Below are 13682 nucleotides of genomic sequence, written 5' to 3'. Positions count from 1 at the left end.
GCCCTGGCTTCAGTCTCCTGCTGCTGCTGCTGCTGCTCCAAGTTAGTTTGGCGACAACGTGTCCGCCTCTGACGGGGCTCTGCATTGGAGCGAGGGCTGCTGTCTGCCCCTGTGCCTTTTTCACGCGCCGTGTTTGTTAAAATTAAAAGCGGAATGGAGGAAAAATGTAGTTCAAGACGGAGAAGACGAACGCCGCCTATCGGGCACAGAGTAGCAAAATGCCTACAGCACCTGGTATTCCCAGGCGGTCTCCCATCCAAGTACTAACCAGGCCCGACCCTGCTTAGCTTCCGAGATCGGACGAGATCGGGCGCATTCAGGGTGGTATGGCCGTAGGCGAAGAGTGCGCCGATTCCGAGCCTCTTGTGCTGTGTCGGCTCCTCCGACGTCCACTGCCCTCTTGCAAGGCTGAACGCTGTCCTCTGCAGTGTGCTTCTGCCCTTCTTTTTGCCTCAAGCTCAGGAGCCACAGCTGCCAGCTTGGAAAAGCAACGAGCAGCTCCATGCACCCACTTTTGAAATACCCACTTGCCTACTCATGTTTGCAAAGAAAGTGTCTGTAAATTCAGGCCAAGCCACACTTGCACTCACTCACCCAAGCATCCGTTCCTTACAAAACTTTAAAAAAAAACTCGGAAAGAAAGATGGAAATAAACACACACACAATTTTCCTGCTGGGGGCTCCTCGACGCTTTGGAAGGCAGAGGGTGATGTTGGTTGAGGCCCTTACCATATCGGGCTGGTGACCTACAAGTCCAGGAAAGAAGCAGGCCCAGTAACAGCAGCTGAGGCCCCCAGCCCAGCCCAGCCCAGGCAGGCATCAGCTTAAGGCTGACTCTCTACCCCACTGCTGCCCCAAGTTGGTTTGGCAAAAGTTTGCAAAGAAGCTGCCCGTGAATTTACCTCAAGCCACACTAGCACTCACCCAGGCGTCAGTTCCTTACAAAAATAGAAAGCACCTCTAAAAAAAGAAGAAATAAACACATACACAATTTTCCTGCTGCGGTCTCCTCGACTCTTTGGAAGGCAGAGGGCGATGTTGGTTGAGGCCTTACCTTCTCAGGCTGGCGGCCTACAAGTCCAGGAAAGAAGCAGGCCCAGTAACAGCAACTGAGGCCCCCAGCCCAGCCACGCCTAGGCAGGCATCAGCGGAAGGCTGACTCTCTACCCCAGTGCTGCCCCAAGTTGTTTTGGCAAAAGTTTGCAAAGAAGCTGCCCGTAAATTTACCTCAAGCCACACTAGCACTCACCCAGGCGTCGGTTCCTTACAAAAATAGAAAGCATCTCTAAAAAAGAAGAAATAAACACACACACAATTTTCCTGCTGGGGACTCCTCGACTCTTTGGAAGGCAGAGGGCGATGTTGGTTGAGGCCCTTACTTTCTCCGGCTGGTGGCCTACAAGTCCAGGAAAGAAGCAGGCCCAGTAACAGCAGCTGAGGCCCCCAGCCCAGCCACGCCTAGGCAGGCATCAGCAGAAGGCTGACTCTCTACCCCACTGCTGCCCCAAGTTGGTTTGGCAAAAGTTTGCAAAGAAGATGCCTGTAAATTTAACTCACGCCACACTAGCACTCACCCAGGCGTCAGTTCCTTACAAAAATAGAAAGCACCTCTAAAAAAAGAAGAAATAAACACACACACAATTTTCCTGCTGCGGTCTCCTCGACTCTTTGGAAGGCAGAGGGCGATGTTGGTTGAGGCCTTACCTTCTCAGGCTGGCGGCCTACAAGTCCAGGAAAGAAGCAGGCCCAGTAACAGCAACTGAGGCCCCCAGCCCAGCCACGCCTAGGCAGGCATCAGCGGAAGGCTGACTCTCTACCCCAGTGCTGCCCCAAGTTGGTTTGGCAAAAGTTTGCAAAGAAGCTGCCCGTAAATTTACCTCAAGCCACACTAGCACTCACCCAGGCGTCGGTTCCTTACAAAAATAGAAAGCATCTCTAAAAAAAGAAGAAATACACACACACAATTTTCCTGCTGGGGACACCTCGACTCTTTGGAAGGCAGAGGGCGATGTTGGTTGAGGCCCTTACCTTCTCGGGCTGGTGGCCTACAAGTCCAGGAAAGAAGCAGGCCCAGTAACAGCAGCTGAGGCCCCCAGACCAGCCCAGCCCAGGCAGGCATCAGCAGAAGGCTGACTCTCTACCCCACTGCTGCTCCAAGTTGGTTTGGCAAAAGTTTGCAAAGAAGATGCCTGTAAATTTAGCTCACGCCACACTAGCACTCACCCAGGCGTCGTTTCCTTACAAAAATAGAAAGCATCTCTAAAAAAGAAGAAATAAACACACACACAATTTTCCTGCTGGGGACTCCTCGACTCTTTGGAAGGCAGAGGGCGATGTTGGTTGAGGCCCTTACTTTCTCCGGCTGGTGGCCTACAAGTCCAGGAAAGAAGCAGGCCCAGTAACAGCAGCTGAGGCCCCCAGCCCAGCCACGCCTAGGCAGGCATCAGCGGAAGGCTGACTCTCTACCCCACTGCTGCCCCAAGTTGGTTTGGCAAAAGTTTGCAAAGAAGCTGCCCGTGAATTTACCTCAAGCCACACTAGCACTCATCCAGGCGTCAGTTCCTTGCAAAAATAGAAAGCACCTCTAAAAAAAGAAGAAATAAACACACACACAATTTTCCTGCTGCGGTCTCCTCGACTCCTTAGAAGGCGGAGGGCAACCTTCGCCGCTGGTGGCCTTCACATGCAGGAAAGAAGCACACCCAGGAACAGCAGCTGAGGCTCCCAGCCCAGGCAGGCTTCAGCTGAAGGCCGACTTGGGAAGCACTGAGGCCAGACCCTGGGCTCCTGTGTCCCTTGGCTGAAGGCTCGACCAGGCTCGATCAGGCGAGATATTAGGTAGCATGGGGCCCAGCTGGGACTTCTAGGAAGCTTAGGGTGACGGCCGCTTCTGCCCCATCATCCAGAGGCCTGGCTATGGAGAGGCATGATGTGGCCTCCCTCCCTTCCTGCCTCTTGTAGGCACTTCTCCCCCGTGAGCACTTCCCGCTCCAGGTGTCCCCTTGTCTCCCAGGGTGCACTCTTCCTCTAGAGCCCACATATGCAGATGAGGCCCATCCACTTGCCTCCCCTAGCTGTAGGGGGCCTTGCGCGTCCACTGGAGAGAAAACGGGGAGACGCTGGAGGTGCTTTGCCAGGGACACGAGTGGCCCTTTCTGGCTGCATCCACCCACCCGAGGCGGCAAGCTGCTGCCCTGGCTTCAGTCTCCTGCTGCTGCTGCTGCTGCTCCAAGTTAGTTTGGCGACAACGTGTCCGCCTCTGACGGGGCTCTGCATTGGAGCGAGGGCTGCTGTCTGCCCCTGTGCCTTTTTCACGCGCCGTGTTTGTTAAAATTAAAAGCGGAATGGAGGAAAAATGTAGTTCAAGACGGAGAAGACGAACGCCGCCTATCGGGCACAGAGTAGCAAAATGCCTACAGCACCTGGTATTCCCAGGCGGTCTCCCATCCAAGTACTAACCAGGCCCGACCCTGCTTAGCTTCCGAGATCGGACGAGATCGGGCGCATTCAGGGTGGTATGGCCGTAGGCGAAGAGTGCGCCGATTCCGAGCCTCTTGTGCTGTGTCGGCTCCTCCGACGTCCACTGCCCTCTTGCAAGGCTGAACGCTGTCCTCTGCAGTGTGCTTCTGCCCTTCTTTTTGCCTCAAGCTCAGGAGCCACAGCTGCCAGCTTGGAAAAGCAACGAGCAGCTCCATGCACCCACTTTTGAAATACCCACTTGCCTACTCATGTTTGCAAAGAAAGTGTCTGTAAATTCAGGCCAAGCCACACTTGCACTCACTCACCCAAGCATCCGTTCCTTACAAAACTTTAAAAAAAAACTCGGAAAGAAAGATGGAAATAAACACACACACAATTTTCCTGCTGGGGGCTCCTCGACGCTTTGGAAGGCAGAGGGTGATGTTGGTTGAGGCCCTTACCATATCGGGCTGGTGACCTACAAGTCCAGGAAAGAAGCAGGCCCAGTAACAGCAGCTGAGGCCCCCAGCCCAGCCCAGCCCAGGCAGGCATCAGCTTAAGGCTGACTCTCTACCCCACTGCTGCCCCAAGTTGGTTTGGCAAAAGTTTGCAAAGAAGCTGCCCGTGAATTTACCTCAAGCCACACTAGCACTCACCCAGGCGTCAGTTCCTTACAAAAATAGAAAGCACCTCTAAAAAAAGAAGAAATAAACACACACACAATTTTCCTGCTGCGGTCTCCTCGACTCTTTGGAAGGCAGAGGGCGATGTTGGTTGAGGCCTTACCTTTTCAGGCTGGCGGCCTACAAGTCCAGGAAAGAAGCAGGCCCAGTAACAGCAACTGAGGCCCCCAGCCCAGCCACGCCTAGGCAGGCATCAGCGGAAGGCTGACTCTCTACCCCAGTGCTGCCCCAAGTTGTTTTGGCAAAAGTTTGCAAAGAAGCTGCCCGTAAATTTACCTCAAGCCACACTAGCACTCACCCAGGCGTCGGTTCCTTACAAAAATAGAAAGCATCTCTAAAAAAGAAGAAATAAACACACACACAATTTTCCTGCTGGGGACTCCTCGACTCTTTGGAAGGCAGAGGGCGATGTTGGTTGAGGCCCTTACTTTCTCCGGCTGGTGGCCTACAAGTCCAGGAAAGAAGCAGGCCCAGTAACAGCAGCTGAGGCCCCCAGCCCAGCCACGCCTAGGCAGGCATCAGCAGAAGGCTGACTCTCTACCCCACTGCTGCCCCAAGTTGGTTTGGCAAAAGTTTGCAAAGAAGATGCCTGTAAATTTAACTCACGCCACACTAGCACTCACCCAGGCGTCAGTTCCTTACAAAAATAGAAAGCACCTCTAAAAAAAGAAGAAATAAACACACACACAATTTTCCTGCTGCCGTCTCCTCGACTCTTTGGAAGGCAGAGGGCGATGTTGGTTGAGGCCTTACCTTCTCAGGCTGGCGGCCTACAAGTCCAGGAAAGAAGCAGGCCCAGTAACAGCAACTGAGGCCCCCAGCCCAGCCACGCCTAGGCAGGCATCAGCGGAAGGCTGACTCTCTACCCCAGTGCTGCCCCAAGTTGGTTTGGCAAAAGTTTGCAAAGAAGCTGCCCGTAAATTTACCTCAAGCCACACTAGCACTCACCCAGGCGTCGGTTCCTTACAAAAATAGAAAGCATCTCTAAAAAAAGAAGAAATACACACACACAATTTTCCTGCTGGGGACACCTCGACTCTTTGGAAGGCAGAGGGCGATGTTGGTTGAGGCCCTTACCTTCTCGGGCTGGTGGCCTACAAGTCCAGGAAAGAAGCAGGCCCAGTAACAGCAGCTGAGGCCCCCAGACCAGCCCAGCCCAGGCAGGCATCAGCAGAAGGCTGACTCTCTACCCCACTGCTGCTCCAAGTTGGTTTGGCAAAAGTTTGCAAAGAAGATGCCTGTAAATTTAGCTCACGCCACACTAGCACTCACCCAGGCGTCGTTTCCTTACAAAAATAGAAAGCATCTCTAAAAAAGAAGAAATAAACACACACACAATTTTCCTGCTGGGGACTCCTCGACTCTTTGGAAGGCAGAGGGCGATGTTGGTTGAGGCCCTTACTTTCTCCGGCTGGTGGCCTACAAGTCCAGGAAAGAAGCAGGCCCAGTAACAGCAGCTGAGGCCCCCAGCCCAGCCACGCCTAGGCAGGCATCAGCAGAAGGCTGACTCTCTACCCCACTGCTGCCCCAAGTTGGTTTGGCAAAAGTTTGCAAAGAAGCTGCCCGTGAATTTACCTCAAGCCACACTAGCACTCATCCAGGCGTCAGTTCCTTGCAAAAATAGAAAGCACCTCTAAAAAAAGAAGAAATAAACACACACACAATTTTCCTGCTGCGGTCTCCTCGACTCCTTAGAAGGCGGAGGGCAACCTTCGCCGCTGGTGGCCTTCACATGCAGGAAAGAAGCACACCCAGGAACAGCAGCTGAGGCTCCCAGCCCAGGCAGGCTTCAGCTGAAGGCCGACTTGGGAAGCACTGAGGCCAGACCCTGGGCTCCTGGGTCCCTCGGCTGAAGGCTCGAGGCCAGACCCCTTGGCTCCTGTGTCCCTTGGCTGAAGGCTCGACCAGTGCTCGACCAGGCTCGATCAGGCGAGATATTAGGTAGCATGGGGCCCAGCTGGGACTTCTAGGAAGCTTAGGGTGACGGCCGCTTCTGCCCCATCATCCAGAGGCCTGGCTATGGAGAGGCATGATGTGGCCTCCCTCCCTTCCTGCCTCTTGTAGGCACTTCTCCCCCGTGAGCACTTCCCGCTCCAGGTGTCCCCTTGTCTCCCAGGGTGCACTCTTCCTCTAGAGCCCACATATGCAGATGAGGCCCATCCACTTGCCTCCCCTAGCTGTAGGGGGCCTTGCGCGTCCACTGGAGAGAAAACGGGGAGACGCTGGAGGTGCTTTGCCAGGGACACGAGTGGCCCTTTCTGGCTGCATCCACCCACCCGAGGCGGCAAGCTGCTGCCCTGGCTTCAGTCTCCTGCTGCTGCTGCTGCTGCTCCAAGTTAGTTTGGCGACAACGTGTCCGCCTCTGACGGGGCTCTGCATTGGAGCGAGGGCTGCTGTCTGCCCCTGTGCCTTTTTCACGCGCCCTGTTTGTTAAAATTAAAAGCGGAATGGAGGAAAAATGTAGTTCAAGACGGAGAAGACGAACGCCGCCTATCGGGCACAGAGTAGCAAAATGCCTACAGCACCTGGTATTCCCAGGCGGTCTCCCATCCAAGTACTAACCAGGCCCGACCCTGCTTAGCTTCCGAGATCGGACGAGATCGGGCGCATTCAGGGTGGTATGGCCGTAGGCGAAGAGTGCGTCGATTCCGAGCCTCTTGTGCTGTGTCGGCTCCTCCGACGTCCACTGCCCTCTTGCAAGGCTGAACGCTGTCCTCTGCAGTGTGCTTCTGCCCTTCTTTTTGCCTCAAGCTCAGGAGCCACAGCTGCCAGCTTGGAAAAGCAACGAGCAGCTCCATGCACCCACTTTTGAAATACCCACTTGCCTACTCATGTTTGCAAAGAAAGTGTCTGTAAATTCAGGCCAAGCCACACTTGCACTCACTCACCCAAGCATCCGTTCCTTACAAAACTTTAAAAAAAAACTCGGAAAGAAAGATGGAAATAAACACACACACAATTTTCCTGCTGGGGGCTCCTCGACGCTTTGGAAGGCAGAGGGTGATGTTGGTTGAGGCCCTTACCATATCGGGCTGGTGACCTACAAGTCCAGGAAAGAAGCAGGCCCAGTAACAGCAGCTGAGGCCCCCAGCCCAGCCCAGCCCAGGCAGGCATCAGCTTAAGGCTGACTCTCTACCCCACTGCTGCCCCAAGTTGGTTTGGCAAAAGTTTGCAAAGAAGCTGCCCGTGAATTTACCTCAAGCCACACTAGCACTCACCCAGGCGTCAGTTCCTTACAAAAATAGAAAGCACCTCTAAAAAAAGAAGAAATAAACACATACACAATTTTCCTGCTGCGGTCTCCTCGACTCTTTGGAAGGCAGAGGGCGATGTTGGTTGAGGCCTTACCTTCTCAGGCTGGCGGCCTACAAGTCCAGGAAAGAAGCAGGCCCAGTAACAGCAACTGAGGCCCCCAGCCCAGCCACGCCTAGGCAGGCATCAGCGGAAGGCTGACTCTCTACCCCAGTGCTGCCCCAAGTTGTTTTGGCAAAAGTTTGCAAAGAAGCTGCCCGTAAATTTACCTCAAGCCACACTAGCACTCACCCAGGCGTCGGTTCCTTACAAAAATAGAAAGCATCTCTAAAAAAGAAGAAATAAACACACACACAATTTTCCTGCTGGGGACTCCTCGACTCTTTGGAAGGCAGAGGGCGATGTTGGTTGAGGCCCTTACTTTCTCCGGCTGGTGGCCTACAAGTCCAGGAAAGAAGCAGGCCCAGTAACAGCAGCTGAGGCCCCCAGCCCAGCCACGCCTAGGCAGGCATCAGCAGAAGGCTGACTCTCTACCCCACTGCTGCCCCAAGTTGGTTTGGCAAAAGTTTGCAAAGAAGATGCCTGTAAATTTAACTCACGCCACACTAGCACTCACCCAGGCGTCAGTTCCTTACAAAAATAGAAAGCACCTCTAAAAAAAGAAGAAATAAACACACACACAATTTTCCTGCTGCGGTCTCCTCGACTCTTTGGAAGGCAGAGGGCGATGTTGGTTGAGGCCTTACCTTCTCAGGCTGGCGGCCTACAAGTCCAGGAAAGAAGCAGGCCCAGTAACAGCAACTGAGGCCCCCAGCCCAGCCACGCCTAGGCAGGCATCAGCGGAAGGCTGACTCTCTACCCCAGTGCTGCCCCAAGTTGGTTTGGCAAAAGTTTGCAAAGAAGCTGCCCGTAAATTTACCTCAAGCCACACTAGCACTCACCCAGGCGTCGGTTCCTTACAAAAATAGAAAGCATCTCTAAAAAAAGAAGAAATAAACACACACAATTTTCCTGCTGGGGACACCTCGACTCTTTGGAAGGCAGAGGGCGATGTTGGTTGAGGCCCTTACCTTCTCGGGCTGGTGGCCTACAAGTCCAGGAAAGAAGCAGGCCCAGTAACAGCAGCTCAGGCCCCCAGACCAGCCCAGCCCAGGCAGGCATCAGCAGAAGGCTGACTCTCTACCCCACTGCTGCTCCAAGTTGGTTTGGCAAAAGTTTGCAAAGAAGATGCCTGTAAATTTAGCTCACGCCACACTAGCACTCACCCAGGCGTCGTTTCCTTACAAAAATAGAAAGCATCTCTAAAAAAGAAGAAATAAACACACACACAATTTTCCTGCTGGGGACTCCTCGACTCTTTGGAAGGCAGAGGGCGATGTTGGTTGAGGCCCTTACTTTCTCCGGCTGGTGGCCTACAAGTCCAGGAAAGAAGCAGGCCCAGTAACAGCAGCTGAGGCCCCCAGCCCAGCCACGCCTAGGCAGGCATCAGCAGAAGGCTGACTCTCTACCCCACTGCTGCCCCAAGTTGGTTTGGCAAAAGTTTGCAAAGAAGCTGCCCGTGAATTTACCTCAAGCCACACTAGCACTCATCCAGGCGTCAGTTCCTTACAAAAATAGAAAGCACCTCTAAAAAAAGAAGAAATAAACACACACACAATTTTCCTGCTGCGGTCTCCTCGACTCTTTGGAAGGCAGAGGGCGATGTTGGTTGAGGCCTTACCTTCTCAGGCTGGCGGCCTACAAGTCCAGGAAAGAAGCAGGCCCAGTAACAGCAACTGAGGCCCCCAGCCCAGCCACGCCTAGGCAGGCATCAGCGGAAGGCTGACTCTCTACCCCAGTGCTGCCCCAAGTTGGTTTGGCAAAAGTTTGCAAAGAAGCTGCCCGTAAATTTACCTCAAGCCACACTAGCACTCACCCAGGCGTCGGTTCCTTACAAAAATAGAAAGCATCTCTAAAAAAAGAAGAAATACACACACACAATTTTCCTGCTGGGGACTCCTCGACTCTTTGGAAGGCAGAGGGCGATGTTGGTTGAGGCCCTTACCTTCTCGGGCTGGTGGCCTACAAGTCCAGGAAAGAAGCAGGCCCAGTAACAGCAGCTGAGGCCCCCAGACCAGCCCAGCCCAGGCAGGCATCAGCTGAAGGCTGACTCTCTACCCCACTGCTGCTCCAAGTTGGTTTGGCAAAAGTTTGCAAAGAAGATGCCTGTAAATTTAGCTCACGCCACACTAGCACTCCCCCAGCCGTCGTTTCCTTACAAAAATAGAAAGCATCTCTAAAAAAGAAGAAATAAACACACACACAATTTTCCTGCTGGGGACTCCTCGACTCTTTGGAAGGCAGAGGGCGATGTTGGTTGAGGCCCTTACTTTCTCCGGCTGGTGGCCTACAAGTCCAGGAAAGAAGCAGGCCCAGTAACAGCAGCTGAGGCCCCCAGCCCAGCCACGCCTAGGCAGGCATCAGCAGAAGGCTGACTCTCTACCCCACTGCTGCCCCAAGTTGGTTTGGCAAAAGTTTGCAAAGAAGCTGCCCGTGAATTTACCTCAAGCCACACTAGCACTCACCCAGGCGTCAGTTCCTTGCAAACATAGAAAGCACCTCTAAAAAAGAAGAAATAAACACACACACAATTTTCCTGCTGCGGTCTCCTCGACTCCTTAGAAGGCGGAGGGCAACCTTCGCCGCTGGTGGCCTTCACATGCAGGAAAGAAGCACACCCAGGAACAGCAGCTGAGGCTCCCAGCCCAGGCAGGCTTCAGCTGAAGGCCGACTTGGGAAGCACTGAGGCCAGACCCTGGGCTCCTGGGTCCCTCGGCTGAAGGCTCGAGGCCAGACCCCTTGGCTCCTGTGTCCCTTGGCTGAAGGCTCGACCAGTGCTCGACCAGGCTCGATCAGGCGAGATATTAGGTAGCATGGGGCCCAGCTGGGACTTCTAGGAAGCTTAGGGTGACGGCCGCTTCTGCCCCATCATCCAGAGGCCTGGCTATGGAGAGGCATGATGTGGCCTCCCTCCCTTCCTGCCTCTTGTAGGCACTTCTCCCCCGTGAGCACTTCCCGCTCCAAGTGTCCCCTTGTCTCCCAGGGTGCACTCTTCCTCTAGAGCCCACATATGCAGATGAGGCCCATCCACTTGCCTCCCCTAGCTGTAGGGGGCCTTGCGCGTCCACTGGAGAGAAAACGGGGAGACGCTGGAGGTGCTTTGCCAGGGACACGAGTGGCCCTTTCTGGCTGCATCCACCCACCCGAGGCGGCAAGCTGCTGCCCTGGCTTCAGTCTCCTGCTGCTGCTGCTGCTGCTCCAAGTTAGTTTGGCGACAACGTGTCCGCCTCTGACGGGGCTCTGCATTGGAGCGAGGGCTGCTGTCTGCCCCTGTGCCTTTTTCACGCGCCGTGTTTGTTAAAATTAAAAGCGGAATGGAGGAAAAATGTAGTTCAAGACGGAGAAGACGAACGCCGCCTATCGGCACAGAGTAGCAAAATGCCTACAGCACCTGGTATTCCCAGGCGGTCTCCCATCCAAGTACTAACCAGGCCCGACCCTGCTTAGCTTCCGAGATCGGGCGCATTCAGGGTGGTATGGCCGTAGGCGAAGAGTGCGCCGATTCCGAGCCTCTTGTGCTGTGTCGGCTCCTCCGACGTCCACTGCCCTCTTGCAAGGCTGAACGCTGTCCTCTGCAGTGTGCTTCTGCCCTTCTTTTTGCCTCAAGCTCAGGAGCCACAGCTGCCAGCTTGGAAAAGCAACGAGCAGCTCCATGCACCCACTTTTGAAATACCCACTTGCCTACTCATGTTTGCAAAGAAAGTGTCTGTAAATTCAGGCCAAGCCACACTTGCACTCACTCACCCAAGCATCCGTTCCTTACAAAACTTTAAAAAAAAACTCGGAAAGAAAGATGGAAATAAACACACACACAATTTTCCTGCTGGGGGCTCCTCGACGCTTTGGAAGGCAGAGGGTGATGTTGGTTGAGGCCCTTACCATATCGGGCTGGTGACCTACAAGTCCAGGAAAGAAGCAGGCCCAGTAACAGCAGCTGAGGCCCCCAGCCCAGCCCAGCCCAGGCAGGCATCAGCTTAAGGCTGACTCTCTACCCCACTGCTGCCCCAAGTTGGTTTGGCAAAAGTTTGCAAAGAAGCTGCCCGTGAATTTACCTCAAGCCACACTAGCACTCACCCAGGCGTCAGTTCCTTACAAAAATAGAAAGCACCTCTAAAAAAAGAAGAAATAAACACACACACAATTTTCCTGCTGCGGTCTCCTCGACTCTTTGGAAGGCAGAGGGCGATGTTGGTTGAGGCCTTACCTTCTCAGGCTGGCGGCCTACAAGTCCAGGAAAGAAGCAGGCCCAGTAACAGCAACTGAGGCCCCCAGCCCAGCCACGCCTAGGCAGGCATCAGCGGAAGGCTGACTCTCTACCCCAGTGCTGCCCCAAGTTGTTTTGGCAAAAGTTTGCAAAGAAGCTGCCCGTAAATTTACCTCAAGCCACACTAGCACTCACCCAGGCGTCGGTTCCTTACAAAAATAGAAAGCATCTCTAAAAAAGAAGAAATAAACACACACACAATTTTCCTGCTGGGGACTCCTCGACTCTTTGGAAGGCAGAGGGCGATGTTGGTTGAGGCCCTTACTTTCTCCGGCTGGTGGCCTACAAGTCCAGGAAAGAAGCAGGCCCAGTAACAGCAGCTGAGGCCCCCAGCCCAGCCACGCCTCGGCAGGCATCAGCAGAAGGCTGACTCTCTACCCCACTGCTGCCCCAAGTTGGTTTGGCAAAAGTTTGCAAAGAAGATGCCTGTAAATTTAACTCACGCCACACTAGCACTCACCCAGGCGTCAGTTCCTTACAAAAATAGAAAGCACCTCTAAAAAAAGAAGAAATAAACACACACACAATTTTCCTGCTGCGGTCTCCTCGACTCTTTGGAAGGCAGAGGGCGATGTTGGTTGAGGCCTTACCTTCTCAGGCTGGCGGCCTACAAGTCCAGGAAAGAAGCAGGCCCAGTAACAGCAACTGAGGCCCCCAGCCCAGCCACGCCTAGGCAGGCATCAGCGGAAGGCTGACTCTCTACCCCAGTGCTGCCCCAAGTTGGTTTGGCAAAAGTTTGCAAAGAAGCTGCCCGTAAATTTACCTCAAGCCACACTAGCACTCACCCAGGCGTCGGTTCCTTACAAAAATAGAAAGCATCTCTAAAAAAAGAAGAAATACACACACACAATTTTCCTGCTGGGGACACCTCGACTCTTTGGAAGGCAGAGGGCGATGTTGGTTGAGGCCCTTACCTTCTTGGGCTGGTGGCCTACAAGTCCAGGAAAGAAGCAGGCCCAGTAACAGCAGCTGAGGCCCCCAGACCAGCCCAGCCCAGGCAGGCATCAGCAGAAGGCTGACTCTCTACCCCACTGCTGCTCCAAGTTGGTTTGGCAAAAGTTTGCAAAGAAGATGCCTGTAAATTTAGCTCACGCCACACTAGCACTCACCCAGGCGTCGTTTCCTTACAAAAATAGAAAGCATCTCTAAAAAAGAAGAAATAAACACACACACAATTTTCCTGCTGGGGACTCCTCGACTCTTTGGAAGGCAGAGGGCGATGTTGGTTGAGGCCCTTACTTTCTCCGGCTGGTGGCCTACAAGTCCAGGAAAGAAGCAGGCCCAGTAACAGCAGCTGAGGCCCCCAGCCCGGCCACGCCTAGGCAGGCATCAGCAGAAGGCTGACTCTCTACCCCACTGCTGCCCCAAGTTGGTTTGGCAAAAGTTTGCAAAGAAGCTGCCCGTGAATTTACCTCAAGCCACACTAGCACTCATCCAGGCGTCAGTTCCTTGCAAAAATAGAAAGCACCTCTAAAAAAAGAAGAAATAAACACACACACAATTTTCCTGCTGCGGTCTCCTCGACTCCTTAGAAGGCGGAGGGCAACCTTCGCCGCTGGTGGCCTTCACATGCAGGAAAGAAGCACACCCAGGAATAGCAGCTGAGGCTCCCAGCCCAGGCAGGCTTCAGCTGAAGGCCGACTTGGGAAGCACTGAGGCCAGACCCTGGGCTCCTGGGTCCCTCGGCTGAAGGCTCGAGGCCAGACCCCTTGGCTCCTGTGTCCCTTGGCTGAAGGCTCGACCAGTGCTCGACCAGGCTCGATCAGGCGAGATATTAGGTAGCATGGGGCCCAGCTGGGACTTCTAGGAAGCTTAGGGTGACGGCCGCTTCTGCCCCATCATCCAGAGGCCTGGCTATGGAGAGGCATGATGTGGCCTCCCTCCCTTCCTGCCTCTTGTAGGCACTTCTCCCCCGTGAGCACTTC

At 54.0% G+C, this 13682-nt stretch overlaps 3 non-coding genes and 1 pseudogene across 3 annotated transcripts; all 4 read right to left on the bottom strand.

Moving 5' to 3' along the window:
- Positions 1-219: 219 nt before the first annotated feature.
- On the bottom strand, positions 220-338 carry LOC138559026 (5S ribosomal RNA). The gene has a single exon (XR_011299136.1). It is a non-coding gene; the product is annotated as a 5S ribosomal RNA (ribosomal RNA).
- Positions 339-3410: 3072 nt separating this feature from the next.
- On the bottom strand, positions 3411-3529 carry LOC138559015 (5S ribosomal RNA). Its single transcript, XR_011299133.1, has one exon. It is a non-coding gene; the product is annotated as a 5S ribosomal RNA (ribosomal RNA).
- A 3126-nt stretch (positions 3530-6655) lies between these two features.
- LOC138559004 (5S ribosomal RNA) lies at positions 6656-6774 on the bottom strand. Its single transcript, XR_011299122.1, has one exon. It is a non-coding gene; the product is annotated as a 5S ribosomal RNA (ribosomal RNA).
- A 4098-nt stretch (positions 6775-10872) lies between these two features.
- On the bottom strand, positions 10873-10981 carry LOC138559027 (5S ribosomal RNA; annotated as a pseudogene).
- Positions 10982-13682: the final 2701 nt, after the last annotated feature.

Source organism: Ambystoma mexicanum, unplaced genomic scaffold (genome assembly GCF_040938575.1).
Source record: "Ambystoma mexicanum isolate Mex_15411 unplaced genomic scaffold, UKY_AmexF1_1 Mex_scaf34, whole genome shotgun sequence".
NCBI classification, from domain to species: Eukaryota; Metazoa; Chordata; class Amphibia; order Caudata; family Ambystomatidae; genus Ambystoma; species Ambystoma mexicanum.
This window is presented reverse-complemented; position numbering and strand designations above follow the sequence as displayed.